At 34.2% G+C, this 16,386-nt stretch overlaps 1 pseudogene; it reads right to left on the bottom strand.

The window, feature by feature from the left end:
• LOC135226361 (somatostatin receptor type 5-like) overlaps positions 1 to 5,621 on the bottom strand; it is a 154,952-nt pseudogene extending 149,331 nt beyond the window's left edge.
• Positions 5,622 to 16,386: the final 10,765 nt, after the last annotated feature.

The following is a 16,386-nucleotide window of genomic DNA, read 5'->3' as shown; positions in this document are numbered from 1 at the left end:
CGTCCTAACCAAAAAGATACAAAAGCATTCATAGATATATTAGAAGGATATAATCCTTCAAACTGGAACAAATCTAATGAAAACCATCTTGAAAATAATTGAAGAAGTTTCCAAATTAAATAAAATCCAAGTGGTCAAGAGACTCATAAAGAAAATATACATAAACCAACATATTCCGACAAAGAAAATGAATAAGGTAAATCTTGTGAATATACTAATTGATGCATTAGGAAAAAAGAATGCCAAAAGCATGCAAACTGTGTAAGGTTTGGTATAGCATAGTCAATCCCACACAAAAACCTAATCAGAAAATGTGCTGCATGCAACATTCCGACCCATCCACAGTGTGCTGAGGTAATACAAGATTTGAGAAAAGATACAAGAATTTTTTGTTCAACATGTCTATCATGGATAGACAATGTTATTAAATCAAGATTGAATGTACAAATAGTTGAGGATGAAGAAGAAGAGGAAGAGGAAGAAGAAGAAGAAAAAGAAGAAGAGGAAAACGGAAGAGAAGTAAACAAAAATGAATGACAGAAAAAAATAAGGAAAACAAAGAACAAGATAAAAGTATGGAGGTGCAGAGATACTCATTGATACTACATATGAGGCAATAAAGCAGCATACCTACGAAGAAATAAATTACGATATGACAACAGAAAAGCAAATCCCGAAGAGGCTCTAACCCAGAATCTATACAATGACGGGAAAGAGGAAAAAATAGACAAGAAGAAAGACAAAATCTGCAACCTTTTGAAAAGAGGGAATTGCAGATTTGGAGAAAGATGTTACTACAAACATCCTAAGATATGTCAAAACTATGAAATATATGGTAAATGTGCATACTTAAGTAGGATATGGGATGATTGCAGAGATCTGCATCCAAAAATATGTAAAAACCTAAAAGAAGGAAAAGGAATGTAAGTTCGACGAAAAAAATGCAAATATATGCACCCTATAGCCATGAATCATAATCAAATAAATAACCAACCAAGTAATAAAATCCAAAATAAGAAAGAAACAAATAAAGAGAGAAATCAAGAATATCAGGTAAAAGAGAAAAGCAAACCACCAATGAGGATATGCAGAGGTGTCAGCCAAAAAAACTTTCAAAAGCATCAGCCTCCGAAATTCTACTCAAGAGATAATAAACCTGTATTTATTATGCAAGAGGATATTGCAGAAACGGAGAAAATTGCAGATTCAGACACAAAATTAATAATATGATGAAGGAAGATCAAATATTATGGAAAAAGTTGGATTTTTTAATGTCAGAATTTCTGGAAATGAAAAAAAGAACAACATACCAGAACAGGAAAGAGACATGGGAAATCCTTATTACTATCAGTATTAAATGAAGGAGAAAACACGCAAACCATCATAGTGATGAATGCGCAAGGGTTTAGTTACGAGTAACTCAAAAGAAAAATAAAAAAGAGTACTTAGAAGAACTAACCCAAAATGAAAAGAAAATAGATATAATGAATAAGTGAAACCTGGTATTCCCAAGAGACTGGGAATGATGATCAAATAAAAGGGTTCCAAACTTATAGATCAGATAGAAAAAATAGGAATCAAGGGGGAACCGCAATATATGGGAAAGACAAAAAACAAGGAAAAATATATGAGAAATATAGTAACTCAGAATGTGAACTAATAGCGGTAGAATTTGAATCTGAAAAATTGATGAACATAGTAATATATAGACCTCCTAATACTAAAGAGTTTGACATAATAATTGAAAAATTGGATGATATATGTAGAAATCACAAGGACTGGACTATTCTCCTATCTGGTGACTTCAACTTTCCTTTCGTAGAATGGAAAGAACGAATAGGAGATTGTGGTTGTACTTATACATATAAAAAAGAGAGTAATAGTAGTGCAGAAGATAATAGGCAATTTGAAAAGCTATTAGATATGCTACTAGAATACAACATTCAAAACAAATAAATCACCTGCCAACAAGAAAGGAAAATACTTTAGACCTAGTATTTGTGAACGAGATGAATTATGTTAAAGAAATAATAGTTTATAATGCGAGTATTTCAGACCATAATGTCATAGAATTAACAGTTCATTCCAAAGCAAGTTGAAAATAGAGATAAGCAAGAAATGAAAAAGTGGGAAGGATATGGAAATACAACTTCTAACAGTAAAAATATAAAAATGGTCAGAAATTAATGAAGAATTAAACAAAGATTGGGATAACATTTTTCGTAAGTGATGACATAAGGGTAAATACGGAGATATTATATTAAATATTGGAGATAATAGTGGAAAAATATATACCGAAGAAGAAAAGTAAACATCATTCATGCATACCAAGAGACAGAAGGATCTTGTTCCGAAAATCAGAAAGTGGAAAAAAGGTCTTGCAAAAGAAAAAATGCATGGAAAGTTATGAACTAAAAGTAAGATAGAAAATGCAGAACAAAGGATTATACAATCAAAAGAAAATGAAAACGGGACTTGGACGAAAAAACCCTATTAAATATCAAGCAAGCAAACCCAAACTATTATACTCATATGCGAAGAAGATGAATAAAAGAAGAATAGAAATAGGCCCTCTGAGAATTGAAGGGAGATTAAACGAATGAAAAAAGGAAATTTGCAACATACTGGCAGAACGATATAAGAGGAGAATTCACCCCTAGAATAGATAAATGAAGATAATGATTATAAGAACGTTAAGGGATGGAAAATAAAATAGTGAAGTATTTAGCTGACATAGATATTAATGAAGCTGATATTGTGCAGGCTATTAATGAAATTAAAAATGGAGCTGCTGCAGGGCTGATGGAATTCCTGCTATTTTGTTAAAGAAAGTAGTTCATTCTATCGCAAAGCCACTTGCAATATTATTAAGACAAAGTGTAGATACAGGCAAGATATATGATGAGCACAAATTAGCATATATTACCCCTACTTTCAAAAGTGGATCAAGAGACTAGAGGCAAGTAATTATAGGCCTGTGAGTCTAACATCACATATTATGAAAGTGTATGAAAGGGTAATGAAGAAAAATATTATGAAACAATTTAATAAAAAATAATTTGTTTAATAAAGGACAACATGGTTTTCGTACCGGAAAAAGTACACAAACCCAACTGTTAGTCCACCGTGAAACATATTCAAAAATATGAAAAGCGGAACTGAAACAGATGTGGTTTATTTAGACTTTGCAAAAGCTTTTGATAAAGTAGACCATAATATTAGCGAAGAAAATTAGAAAACACAATATCGTGGATAAAGTAGGAAGATGGTTAAAAGAATTTTTACACAACAGAAAACAGATAGTTATTGCAAACGACGAGAAATCGGATTGAAGCCAAGGGTAATATCCGGTGTGCCGCAAGGTACGGTGTTAGCTGCAATACTGTTTGTTATTATGATTGAAGACATAGACAATAATGTTAAAGATTCGGTAGTGAGTAGTTTCGCAGAGACACAAGAATAAGTAGAGAAATTACTGTGATGAGATAGGAACGCTCTACAAAGAGACCTTAACAAAGTATATGATTGGGCAGAGGTAAATAGGATGGTATTTAACTCTGATAAATTTGAATCAATAAATTATGGAGACAGAGAAAGAAAGCTATATGCATATAAGGGACCTAATAATGAGACCATCACAATAAGGAAGCAGTTAAAGACCTTGGTGTGATGATGAATAGAACAGTTATGCAATGATCAAATAGCAACTCTGTTGGCAAAATGTAAAGGCCAAAAATGGGAATGTTTGTTACGGCACTTCAAAACAAGAAAAGCTGAACACATGATTATGCTGTATAAAACATATGTTCGTAGTCCACTTGAATATTGCAATATGATATGGTACCCACACTATCAAAAGGATTGCACAAATAGAGAGGTTTTTGTGTACAAAGGTCATTTACAGCTAGAATAGAAGAAGTTAAGGACCTAGACTACTGGGAAAGACTACAATTCTTAAAATTATATAGTCTAGAAAGGAGAAGGAACGCTACATGATAATTCAGGCATGGAAACAGATAAGAAGAATAGCAGAAAATATCATGGAACTAAAAATATCAGAAAGAGCAAGCAGAGTAGATTAATAGTGCCCAAAACTATACCAGGAAAATAAGGAAAGCACACAGGACATTAAATCCACTACGCACCAGCATCGATAATGCAGCGTCTATTCAATGCGTTGCCAGCTCATCTGAGGAATATATCAGAGTGAGCGTAGATGTGTTTAAGAATAAGCTCGACAAATATCTAAACTGCATCCCAGACCATCCAAGATTGGAAGATGCAAAATATACCGGAAGATGTACTAGCAACTCTCTGGTAGACACTAGAGGTGCCTCACACTGAGGGACCTGGGGCAACCCGAACAAGATGTAAGGTCTGTAAGGTCTGTAAGGTCTCTCCTCTCTCTCTCTCATTTTTCCAAAATTTCATATCTGCAACCTATAGGCACTTCCATAAACAACAGTTATACAGTAGAATTCACGTTTCCCATGAATTATTTCAACCGTCCCTTCACACAAGTTGAAGATCACATTTTATCGATATAAATCATGATATTTAATCCTGAATATCATGAGAAGTAATATTAATAGGCCTATATCATGTTCGAATTAATTGTCGAAATAACTGTCGGTATGTAATTAGTACTTCATAAAATCTATTTATTCATAGTCAGAATTGTATTTTATTGTCACCATCTTTTACATATTCGTGTGTCTGTGAGAATATTGACAAAAATAACAAGATTATTTTCATCGTTCTTGTACCTGTAAGAATGTGTTGGCAAAAGACAATAAAATTATCTTAATTCTTTAACTGTAGGACTGTTTCCGGTCGTGTAACTGTAAGAATGTGTCGACAAAAATAAAATTATTTTTATCGTTCTTGTACCTGTAAGAATGTGTCGACAAAAATAATAAAATTTTGTCCATTCTTATAACTGTAAGAATGTGTCGACAAAATAAAAAAAAATTTATCCATCATTCTTATAACTGTAAGACTGGGTTGACAAAAAAAAAAAAAAAACAAAATTTTGTCCATTATTCTTATAACTGTAAGAATGAGTCGACAAAAATAACAAAATTTTGTCCACCATTCGTGTAACCGTAAAACTTTTTAGATTCGTGTAACTTTAAGAATGTTTACAAAAATAACACCTTTATTTTTATAATTCGTGTAACTAAGACTATTTTGATTCGTGAAAATGTAAGAATATGTTGGAAGAAAAAAAAACGCTTGTCATTCGTGTAACTGGAAGAGTGTATTGGCCAAAAAAATGAATAGATAAAATTATCTCCATCACAGTTGTAAGACTATTATGAATTGTGCAACTCGAAGAATATGTTGGCAAAAATAACAAACTTATCTTGATCATTCGCGTAACTGTAAGAACTATATCGCCTAAGAGAACAAAAATTATAACCTGCTTGAACTCCCAGACTTCAAAAACAAGAAGAAGAAAATTATAGCCGGATTCAAAACAAACACTAAAATAAAACTAAAAATCCAACTCACGCGTTCAACAGGTTATATACAGACTATGAGCGTCCAAAAACCGCCGCCTATCTCGGGGGGAAAATATCTCCCTTAAGTCCGTAGTCAGCGATGGCCAAGCTAGCACTGAACGGGGCGTCCCGTCAGCAGCCGTCAGCTCTCTCTCTCTCTCTCTCTCTCAGCGCGCGCTTTTGCGAGCGGCGGACACAAACAAACCGACGCGACGACGCAATCGGAAATGTCTCCATTTTCCGAGTGTGGAGAAAAAGAAAAGCGATGTCAGAAGGTTCCATGTTTACTTCGGTCTAAGATGATGCCTTCGATAGATCCTGAATTATGAAGGTGTGAGAAAAGATGTCAGTGGATGCTTTTTACTTATTGACGCCCCCCAGCCTCACCCCAACCTCTCTCTCTCTCTCTCTCTCTCTCTCTCTCTCTCTCTCTTATGTAATTTCTAGTGGTTTTTAATAGCATAGTCCCTCAAACTCCTTGGTTACGAGTAATATTGACAATTGCGCTCTCTCTCTTTTTAATGGCATAGTTACTCAAGCTGCTGTTACAAGTAATATGGACAACTGCACTTCTCTCTCTCTCTCTCTCTCTCTCTCTCGGCTGTTGGCACATCAACCCACTAGTCTCATAATCCGCCGAATTCTTCATAATACCGATTATCTTCTTTGTAAACCAAATTTTAAACGACAAACAACAAAGAAATGCGGAAATTGAATAAAAAGGGAATTAGGATAAATGCGCTTTGCTGACAATGGTGGATATTGTACCATGAAATGTATATATATTCTATTTACTTCTGTATGTTTTATCAAATATGGCTGAACCTGTTTAGTTTATTTTATGTTGAAGTTTCTCTATTTTTTTAATACCTCTTTCGTAGGAGAAAGATAACGCGATAATAGCCCGATATTTTATTGATAGGATGGTATAGACACTCATAGTTTCTGGATAGTCCTATATACTCGCTTTCACGAAACGAAGATAGGCCTACGTTACGTCACCTTCATCGCACAAAAAAAATTCTGCAAAATAGACAAATTTCTTTATAAATCAAATTCATCTTTTACAGCAATCATTGTTAGTAAAATATTGTTCCATATTTAAATGCAAATATTTTATTTTAAGTAAATTGAAGATAACTGTACCCTCTGCAAAATTAGTGCCAAATATTCGTGTGTACGAGTTTCGATTAATATCGGCTTTAATCGACTATCTTCAGACATTATTTTGACACTATAATCTGTAATTATAGTCGCCAGATTAAACCCGTCGTTAATATTGGCTAAAATTGGCAACACTATTTGACACAAACTGCAATTAGTTGCCAGATTGAACTCGGTAAACTTTCGCAACCTCAAGGTCACTAATATCGATAAAACTCGGCTATTTAGAGATGCTATTTGACACTATAAACTGCAATTATAGTTGTCAGATCGAACTCTATAAACTTTTAAGAACCTCGAGGTCACTAATAAAGGCTAAAATCGGGGTTTTACAGAAAATATTTAACGATATAAACTGCAATCATAGTTGTCAGATTAAATACTATGAATTTTTACCCAACCTCAAGATCATTAACATCGGTAAGACCCTGCTATTTAGAGACGCTATTCGACACTATAAACTACAATTCTAGTCACTAATTAATTGGCTAAAATCGGTGTTTTACAGAAAATATTTAACGATATAAACTGCAATTACAGTTGTCAGATTAAATACTATGAATTTTTACCAACCTCAAGGTCACTAACATCGGTAAAAATCGGCTATTTAGAGACCTATTCGACACTATAATCTGCAGTTCTAGTTGTCAGATTAAACTCTATAAACTTATCAACCTCAAGGTCACTAATATAGGCTAAAATCGACTATTTAGAGGCACTATTCGACACTATAAAATGCAATTCTATTTGCCAGATTAAACCCAATTAATTTTTACCATCATCGACGTTCTTGACCTTTGATTGACCTGACCTACCTACAGTGCCAGAATGACCTCTGTTGGTTCACCAGCCTCAGTTGGCAAACGAATGTTGCACCAAACGAGGACGAATCGACACCAGAATCCTTCAGGATTTCGGGATATTTAGGCACCATCATTTTCAACTTCCGGTGCAATCTGAGTCCTAGGGAACTGTTTTAGGGGATCCTGCTGTTAGCTATTGTAAAATGAGGCCCCTTTCTTAACTTTTTAGAAAGCTATAACGGAGTTTATTATTATTATTATTATTATTATTATTATTATTATTATTATTATTATTATTATTATTATATATTATTATTATTATTATTATTAGTTATTATTACCAACCTTACTCATAAGGAACAAGTAAAAAATGGCCATATTATTATATTATTATTATTTTCTTTTCTTTTCTTTTTTTTTTTGGGGGGGTGTGGGTTGTCTATCAAAGTCCTCCAATTCGACTGAGTGGCATTTATAGTGTGGGGTTCCGGGTTGCATCCTGCCTCTGTAGGAGTCCATCACTTTTCTTAATTACGTGCGCTGTTTCTAGGAGCATACTCTTCTGCATGAGGCCTGGAGCTACTTCAATCGCTAGTTTTTCTAGATTCCTTTTCAGGGATCTTGGGATCGTGCCTAGTGTTCCTATGATTATGGGTACAATTTCCACTGGCAAGTCCCATATCCATTTTATTTGTTTATTTTCAGGCTTCTGATGCTTATCCATTTTTCCCTTTATTATTATTATTATTATTATTATTATTATTATTATTATTTTATTATTATTATTATTATTATTATTATTCAGAAAACGCCAACCCTATTCATATGGCACAAGCTTTTGTTTTTTATTAATGTTGATAACTGAGCTCTTCTCTCTGTATTTCCCATTACCTTCTGTTACTTCTTTCAAATGAATGGTGGTTTACCCTCGGAATAATAGTAATAATAATGATTTTGAATATTTAACAGAATTATCACTACTTCCGCAATCTCTCTCTCTCTCTCTCTCTCTCTCTCTCTCTCTCTCTCTCTCTCTCTCTCTCTCTCTCTCTCAACGACTTATATAAACAGGGACCACTGACTTAGAAATCAAGCTTTCAAAGAATATTGTGGTATTCATTTGAAAGAATTTACAGAAGGTAATAAGAAATACATAAATAAGAGATCAGTTATTTCAAAAGGAAAACGATGAAAAAGTTATGTTTCTACGAGAGAGAGAGAGAGAGAGAGAGAGAGAGAGAGAGAGAGAATTTAATAAACCGCTTCTTTCATCTCTCTTCAAAATTATCTTATTATTCGTGGAGTCGTATAATGCCCAAATAATTGCATCCTTCCTTCCTCTCGAATTGTCTGATGCATAATTGGAGATAAGAAGAGAGAATTTAATAAACCGCTTCTTCATCTCTCTTCAAAATATCTTCTTATTCTGGATCGTATGAATGCCCAATAATTGCCTCTTCCTTCCTCTCGAATTGTCTGATGCATAATTGGAGATAAGAAGAGAGAGAGAGAGAGAGAGAGAGAGACAGAGAGAGAGAGAGAGAGAGAGAGAGAGAGAGAGAGAGAGAGAGAGAGAGAGTTTAAAAGAGAGGAGAGGGAGAGAGAGAAGAGAGAGAGAGACAGACGAGTTTAAAAGTAATTTTAAAATATTAAAAAACTTAAAATTTTTCATTTCCAGTAAAACTAAAAGATCAGACAATTTTTTTTATTATCCGTTCCTCCTTTCTTAGTAAGCAATGACAGACAATTTTTTTTATTATCTTTTCTCAGAGTCCAATAATTAATATAAGTTGTGGTATAGATTTAAATAGTTGATCATTACTATTTGATAACCAGTTATCAACATATTAATATCGATTACTACTTGAGATTAAGTTTTGTACATATAAGAAATTTATTTATCTTAATATTTTACATAATTCTTATAGAATAAATACTTTAAACTATATCATCAACTTCGAAGGCTCGTGGTACTGATCAAATACTGATAAAATTCCCTTTAGGAAAAAGAGAGAATTTTATATTCATTGGTTTTCATTCCTCCTTATCTTAATCATTTTTGTCATCTAATACAAAAGGAATTTTGGCCTCACTTAATCATTTTCTTGATATCTTAATGCAAAATGTCTTTATAAGAATTACTCTTCATTACAAGTTCCACTCATTCAATATCTCTTTTATCTCCTAAGTCATAATTCCTAATTATTTCTCATCAAATATTCCTTTCATTTCCCCTCAGCGTTCCAGACTTTTTAAAATCATTTTTCCACTTCGTATAATGACTGAATTTTTACCCCATGTATTATGATTAACATAGGTTTCGTAATTGCTAATTTAAAATGACGTTTTCATGTGACCATTAACACTTGGTCATGCAACGCAATACTACCCTAAAACAATTCCTCTTGTATTTTAGTAATTCACTCCCATTTTGATCCATTTGTTCATTAAGTTAATAATTTCCTTTTTCTATGTTGATAACTGAGCTCTTCTCTCTGTATTTCCCATTACCTTCTGTTACTTCTTTCAAATGATTGGTGGTTTACCCTCTGAATAATAGTAATAATAATGATTTTGAATATTTAACAGAATTATCACTACTTCCGCAATCTCTCTCTCTCTCTCTCTCTCTCTCTCTCTCTCTCTCTCTCTCTCTCTCTCAACAGACTTATATAAACCCAAGTGGTCTCCAAAGGGGAATCAGCCTGCAACAAGTTGCATAAGGGTGTTTATGACAATTTTTCTGTAGCTTGGACGTACCCTCACGTAACACTTCTTGGATCTTGGAGGAAGAAAGTTTATAAAAACGATGGAAAACGGCGGCTAGAGTAGCATACCATAACTTGGCTGCTGAAAAATTCCACCAGTCACTGAATATTCAATCCAAAGATGATTTCATTCCAGACAGCAAATGTTTAAAGAGATATCGTGACAGTTTTGATGGAGAGACAAAGACGAAAAGTGGACAGAGAAGCGTTAAAAATGGACAGAAGAGATGAACGATTCCCAGGAATATCTCTGATGAAAAATCAGGAATATCTTTGATGAAATACCAGTAATATCTTTAACGGAATACCAGGAATATCTCTAATGGAATACCAGAAATATCTCGGATGAAAAACCAGGAATATCTTTGATGAGATACCAGGATTATCTCTGACAAAATACCAGGAATACCCCTAACGAAATAGCAGGCATTATCAGGCATATCTCTAACGAAATGCCAGGTATACTACCTCTGATGGAATAGCAGCAAAATCTCTAATGAAATACCGGGAATATCTCTTATTAAAAAATAGGAATATCTCTTATGAAATACCAGGAATATCTCTAACGAAATATCAGGTATATCTCTGACAAAATACCAGGTATATCTCTGATGAAATACCAGCAATATCGCTGATGAAATGCTAGAAATATCTCTGACGAAATACCAGGCCCCGGGGAACACACAACGAGCGACCTGACGAGGCTGGGGGTTAGATAATTGGCTCCGCGAAGCGACTCGGCGCCTCTAAAGTTCACTTAATCGACGGTCCACGAGGACGATGGAGTTGGAGCCTTCGCCTGCCTTCGATTGAGGCGTAGGAGGAGGCAGGCGGAGGTCGCTCTTCGATGTAAATGAAGTTGCAGATCATATTACAGGCGGGAGATTGTTCCTGTTAGCAGCGCTGCGTCTGTGTGTCCTACGGATGAGTGACAAGGGTTTCATTGGAACGGTTTGGGCTCTTGGCTGAAATAGGAGAGTGGAAGAGACAGAAGAATTCTTTTGTAGAATTGAAAGTGGGAATTGCCTCGGCGTGGATTGGGCACCTTGGCCCACCACTTGCCAGAAATCAGGGGAAATGGAAAGTAGTGATTCGTGTTTAATTGCAAAAGAAGTTGTTGGAAGAAATATTGTTCCACTGGACTTTGGTTTTACTCGAAAAAATATCATTATTGTTTTTTCATTCTTTAAAGATTTGCTATAGATGTTACTTCAGTACCAAAGCTGTAAGCTCAAAGAAAATTTGTAAGCTCTATTAGTATTTGTAAGCTCTCAAAATTTGTTAGAAGCTTTACCAGTAATTGTAAGCCCTGGTAGAACTTGTAAGCTCTAGTAGTATTTGTAAGCTCTCAAAATTTGTTAGAAGCTTTACCAGTAATTGTTAGCCCTGGTAGAACTTGTAAGCTCTCAAAATTCGTAAGCTCTCTCAGTATTTGTAAGCTAAAGTTATATAAGTAATTGCAAGCTCTATCAGTATTTGTAAGCTCTCAGTATTTGTAAGCTCTTTCATTGTTAGTAAGCCCTGGCAGTATTAAGCTTTACCAGTATTTGTAAACTCTATCTCTATTTGTAAGCTCTATCAGTATTTGTAAACTCTATCAGTATGTGCAAGCTCTATCAGTATTTGTAAGCTTAACCAGTAATTATAAACTCTAGCAATATTTGAAAAATATGTAAGAATTACAAAATTATTTCGCTAGCTTGTTCTCATTAAGAACTTTTTTTAAAACACTCACCGAGAATAAGAAATTTCCGGCGAATACGAAACGTTGTTGCAACACCAGGGATATTAATGCATCAATTAATCAATGGCATGTTTCATAATTTATCGTTTTATAATGGTGTCTTTTACGCGAGCAGAATTTAACTCATCAAGTGTATTCGTTATTATGTTTACAATTTCCTTTCTGAAGTAACCTTATATTTTCATGAATTAGCAAATAAATAAACCAATAATAAAATGGAAATATGTACATATATATACACACGTATATATATACACATATATATTATATATAAGATATATATAATTATTATATATACTATATGATTTATAATTATAATATATATACATATATAGTATATATATATATATATATATATATATATATATATATATATATATATATATAGAATATATAGATATATATATATAATTTAAACATCCCTTTAAAAAAGAATAAGTGTTATTGCATAAGCATTTTACTTATTCTTATTAATTTTCTATTTATTTCTGTATTTATATTTACATTATATATACTATATACATATACATATGAAACGTATAATGTAAAAATAATTCAATGTAAGAATAAAAAAGCTAATCTAATAAACAAATTAAAAGAGCATAAAGTTAGAAATAAAAACTTAAAAGCGAAAAACCAAAAATAAATGAAAAATACTTGTGTAATTAACTTTTTTTATTTAGTTATTTATTTATTGTTTTTTAAAGGGATGCTTCAACTTTATCAATTTCCTGAGTAAGCAAGATACTTATATAAGTTCATACTTAAGTCTCAACATTCTGACTTTGGGTTAACCTCGGCGCATGAACTTGTATCCTGTTTATTGCAAAGTATAATGTAATTTCGTCTACAACTTGATTTCCTTTTTATACATTACTTCATGTTTAAGCACACTAATCGATCTGATATTTAACACAGATATATGATATATATATATATATATATCAGATATATATATTATATATATATATATATATATATAGATATATTAATATATATATATCATATATACTATTAATATATATATATATATATTATAATAATATAATATATTTATATATATATATACCTCCCCTCCATTATCCAAGGTCACCAAATCAGAGTCAGAACTTACAAAAATATGCATTTATTTAAAAGCAATGTATTAACTGAATAACTCAGATTCTTAGCAGAACAATTAAATGAAATGTTAACTCAAAGTCCAAATAATCCAGATAACCCTCGGTAATTAATCTAACATCAACATTAGTTTAGCCATAACAGATAGGCACAGTCAACATAGTAATTAAGTCAGTACACCATTTCTCCAATGAACAATCCAACTCTTCTCCAGAAACATTTCCCCTCTTCCAGAAACGCCTGTTAGAAGACAGGAGAATATCCTGGTAAGCACAAGAGCATAATCAAAAGATCATATAAACAGAATATCTCTGAAATAAATATTCAAATACAATCCAGCCACACTTTGGCCAAAATAGATATAATAACACTCACCCATTCAGCCAGTATGCATTGTCACTTAACAAAAACACTTTGGAAGAGCCATCCCGGCTCTGCCTTCTCTCTGTAATAATCTCCCCTTCATGATAAGCCTGCATTCATTATGTATGGGGAAAAGTGCACACGTACATACAAACCCACACTCAATGTTCACAATGTTCACACCCCCAAACTGCTTGAGACCAGATTCAAAGTCACCTCTACATCAAGCTCTCATAGCGACAGGACGAGGCACTGATTTGCTAAGACAGCACTCTTGATCACACCACCTCAAGGAAAGATGCGTTAGCATTCCTAAGCTGTCGCTCGGACACTCTGTCTCCAGGGAAGTTAAATTGCTGATTCTCCACATTCTAAGAAATGTCATAGCATGTCATATTATATATTATTTAAAATATATCATAGCAAATCCCCCTCTTTATGTAACAGATTGCTCGGCCACCTCTTAGCTAGCACCAGCCTAGCCACAGGTCACATAAAACAGCTTATACATACAAAAAAAACACATTGGCCAGCTCATAAAACACTATGATAAAAATAATTGCAAGTCTCTAGCAGTATAATGTCAATCACATATTATCTCGAACAGCTTGCATATGGGCTATAATGACAACTGAAAATATCTCCTCTTCAACTTTCTCTTACTCCCATGTATGTGATTGGTCTACAACTGTACAGACACGTGAAACACGCTGTAGAAAGGCGAAACGTCTCCACGCAGAAGACAACTGATGACTCCCGTAGTCCAAAAGCACTGTAGAACCCCGTAGACTCATAGAAATTCTCGCATGTGGGCAAACATCAGCAACAGCTGATGGGCGTCTTGCTTGCGTAGGGGAACGATGTTTATGGTGTTGCAGTATGTCAGTCACGTCATCGGTCAATTAAAGAAAAATTAACCCTAGACATACTTCTGTCAAATAATGGCCTCAAAAATCCCCAAAAAATATTAACTGAACATTTTCCCACCAACCCCATTTAATATGACCACTGAACTAATTTCTAATTACAACTCGTGAAGGAACTCCATAGGATCACTAAATCATAAGTCACTATCCTAACCCCGTAAAGAAAATATTAAATTCTCTAACTTAATTCTCCAATAACACAAAAAAAACTCGCCAAATTCACACATCAGCACACACACTCCAGAACTCACAGAAACTCTACGGACTTAAGTCATCACATTTTCAAAGTCACAAATTCTTACAAGTAAAAAAAAAAGTAATTAGCCCGAGAAAAAAACATGTAACAAACCCAGCTCCAAGTTATCACCAAAAATGTTTTCTTAAGCTCTGATATTTCAGCAACCCACAAAATCAGTCAAAACTCTTCAATGTCTAACAGCAAAAACCCTTTTTACTGCTCATATAATTAACCTCCATGAAATATAATGCTAAACACCCATTTATGTAATTCACAAACCCCAACAAATCATATCTCCCGTCCAAAACAGAAATGCTATTTAAAGCTCAACCCCAATTACAACAAATCTCGTAGGAAAAAAAATAAATAAAAAGATAACAACAATAATAATACGTGAACTTTCCCCATCACACAATATATATGATATATCTTTCGAGACCACCAGAGTCTCGTTTCACATTTGGTAAGCGTTAGGCCGAGCGGCAGGCAAACTAAGTCTGATAACACATTCTCCTCTCTCTCTCTCTCTCTCTCCCAGACCCTGACAACAGCCTCTCTCTCCTCTCTCTCTCTCTCGCCTGACAAGCACTCTCTCTCTCTCTCTCTCCATTTCATCAGGTCATCAAATCAGAGTCGGAACTATAAAAATATATGTTTATTCAAAGTAAAGTACTAACTGAATAACTCAGATTCTTACAGGATAATTAATAGAATGATAACTCATAGTTCAAGTAACTTAGATAACCCCTGGTAAATAATAGTCTTAATCAGCAATAGTCAAACACCAATTATCTCCTCTCCAAAATATAGTTTCCTCCACACAGGACACAGCCTCCCCTCACTAGGACACCTAGTCCCCTCCACTAGATCCGCCAATTGCAGCCCAGAATATCACACACTCTCAAAAGGAAACTCTTTGGCATACGCCATCGTGGCTCTGCCTTTCTCGCACAGACCTCTCCGTAAGTCTCTCTATAGTTTTGGTTAAACATGCCATTATGAACGAAAGAGGCGCACACGTACAGATGAATTCACACTCATCGTCCACACCCCAGGTAACTGGTTGCAGCTAGTTTTCAAAGGCACCTTCTCGAACTACAGGCCGACCGTTGACCTGCTTAGTAAGCATCTTAATGTCATGCCACCCAAAAAGATACATCAGCATTCTTAAGCTGAGACGTCTTATCACTTGGACTCTCTGTCTCCATGGAAAGTTAAAAATGATGAATCTGTACATTCCCCCTTTTAACATATACATAATCGAACTTTTTCTCCACACAAATGCAATAGGTATCGTTATGGAATTTGTCATCACAGCAATTTCACAGATACATCTCCGTGAAATGCCGAAATCAGCATCTCTCAGAATAGTGCAAAACTCTGAGTAATCAACACTGAAGGAAAAGAGTCAGCAACCGGACTCATTACAGCATTATCAGCAAAAATCCACCTGTGAACACGTCAGGTGCTCGAACTTCAGTATAGATCTGTCTAGTCAGACTTGCGACTTCAGAAACCCATGATTCTCAACAAAAATTCTATACTGACACCACATAAGCACATTTCACAAAATTATCTCCAATGTTGCCCAAAATTGTCCTTCAAACATATAACTCCCCCATGACATTACTCAATTATATAAAAGATTATCACCTATTCGGGATATAAACTACGGTAAACTCGCAATTCCACAATTGTATGCCACCAAAAATAACCCACTGGTAAATATAAAAAATGCGACATCTCCATAGGGACTC

Source organism: Macrobrachium nipponense, chromosome 14, assembly GCF_015104395.2.
Source record: "Macrobrachium nipponense isolate FS-2020 chromosome 14, ASM1510439v2, whole genome shotgun sequence".
NCBI classification, from domain to species: Eukaryota; Metazoa; Arthropoda; class Malacostraca; order Decapoda; family Palaemonidae; genus Macrobrachium; species Macrobrachium nipponense.
The sequence above is the reverse complement of the archived record's forward strand: the minus strand, read 5'-3'. Positions and strand labels throughout refer to the sequence as shown.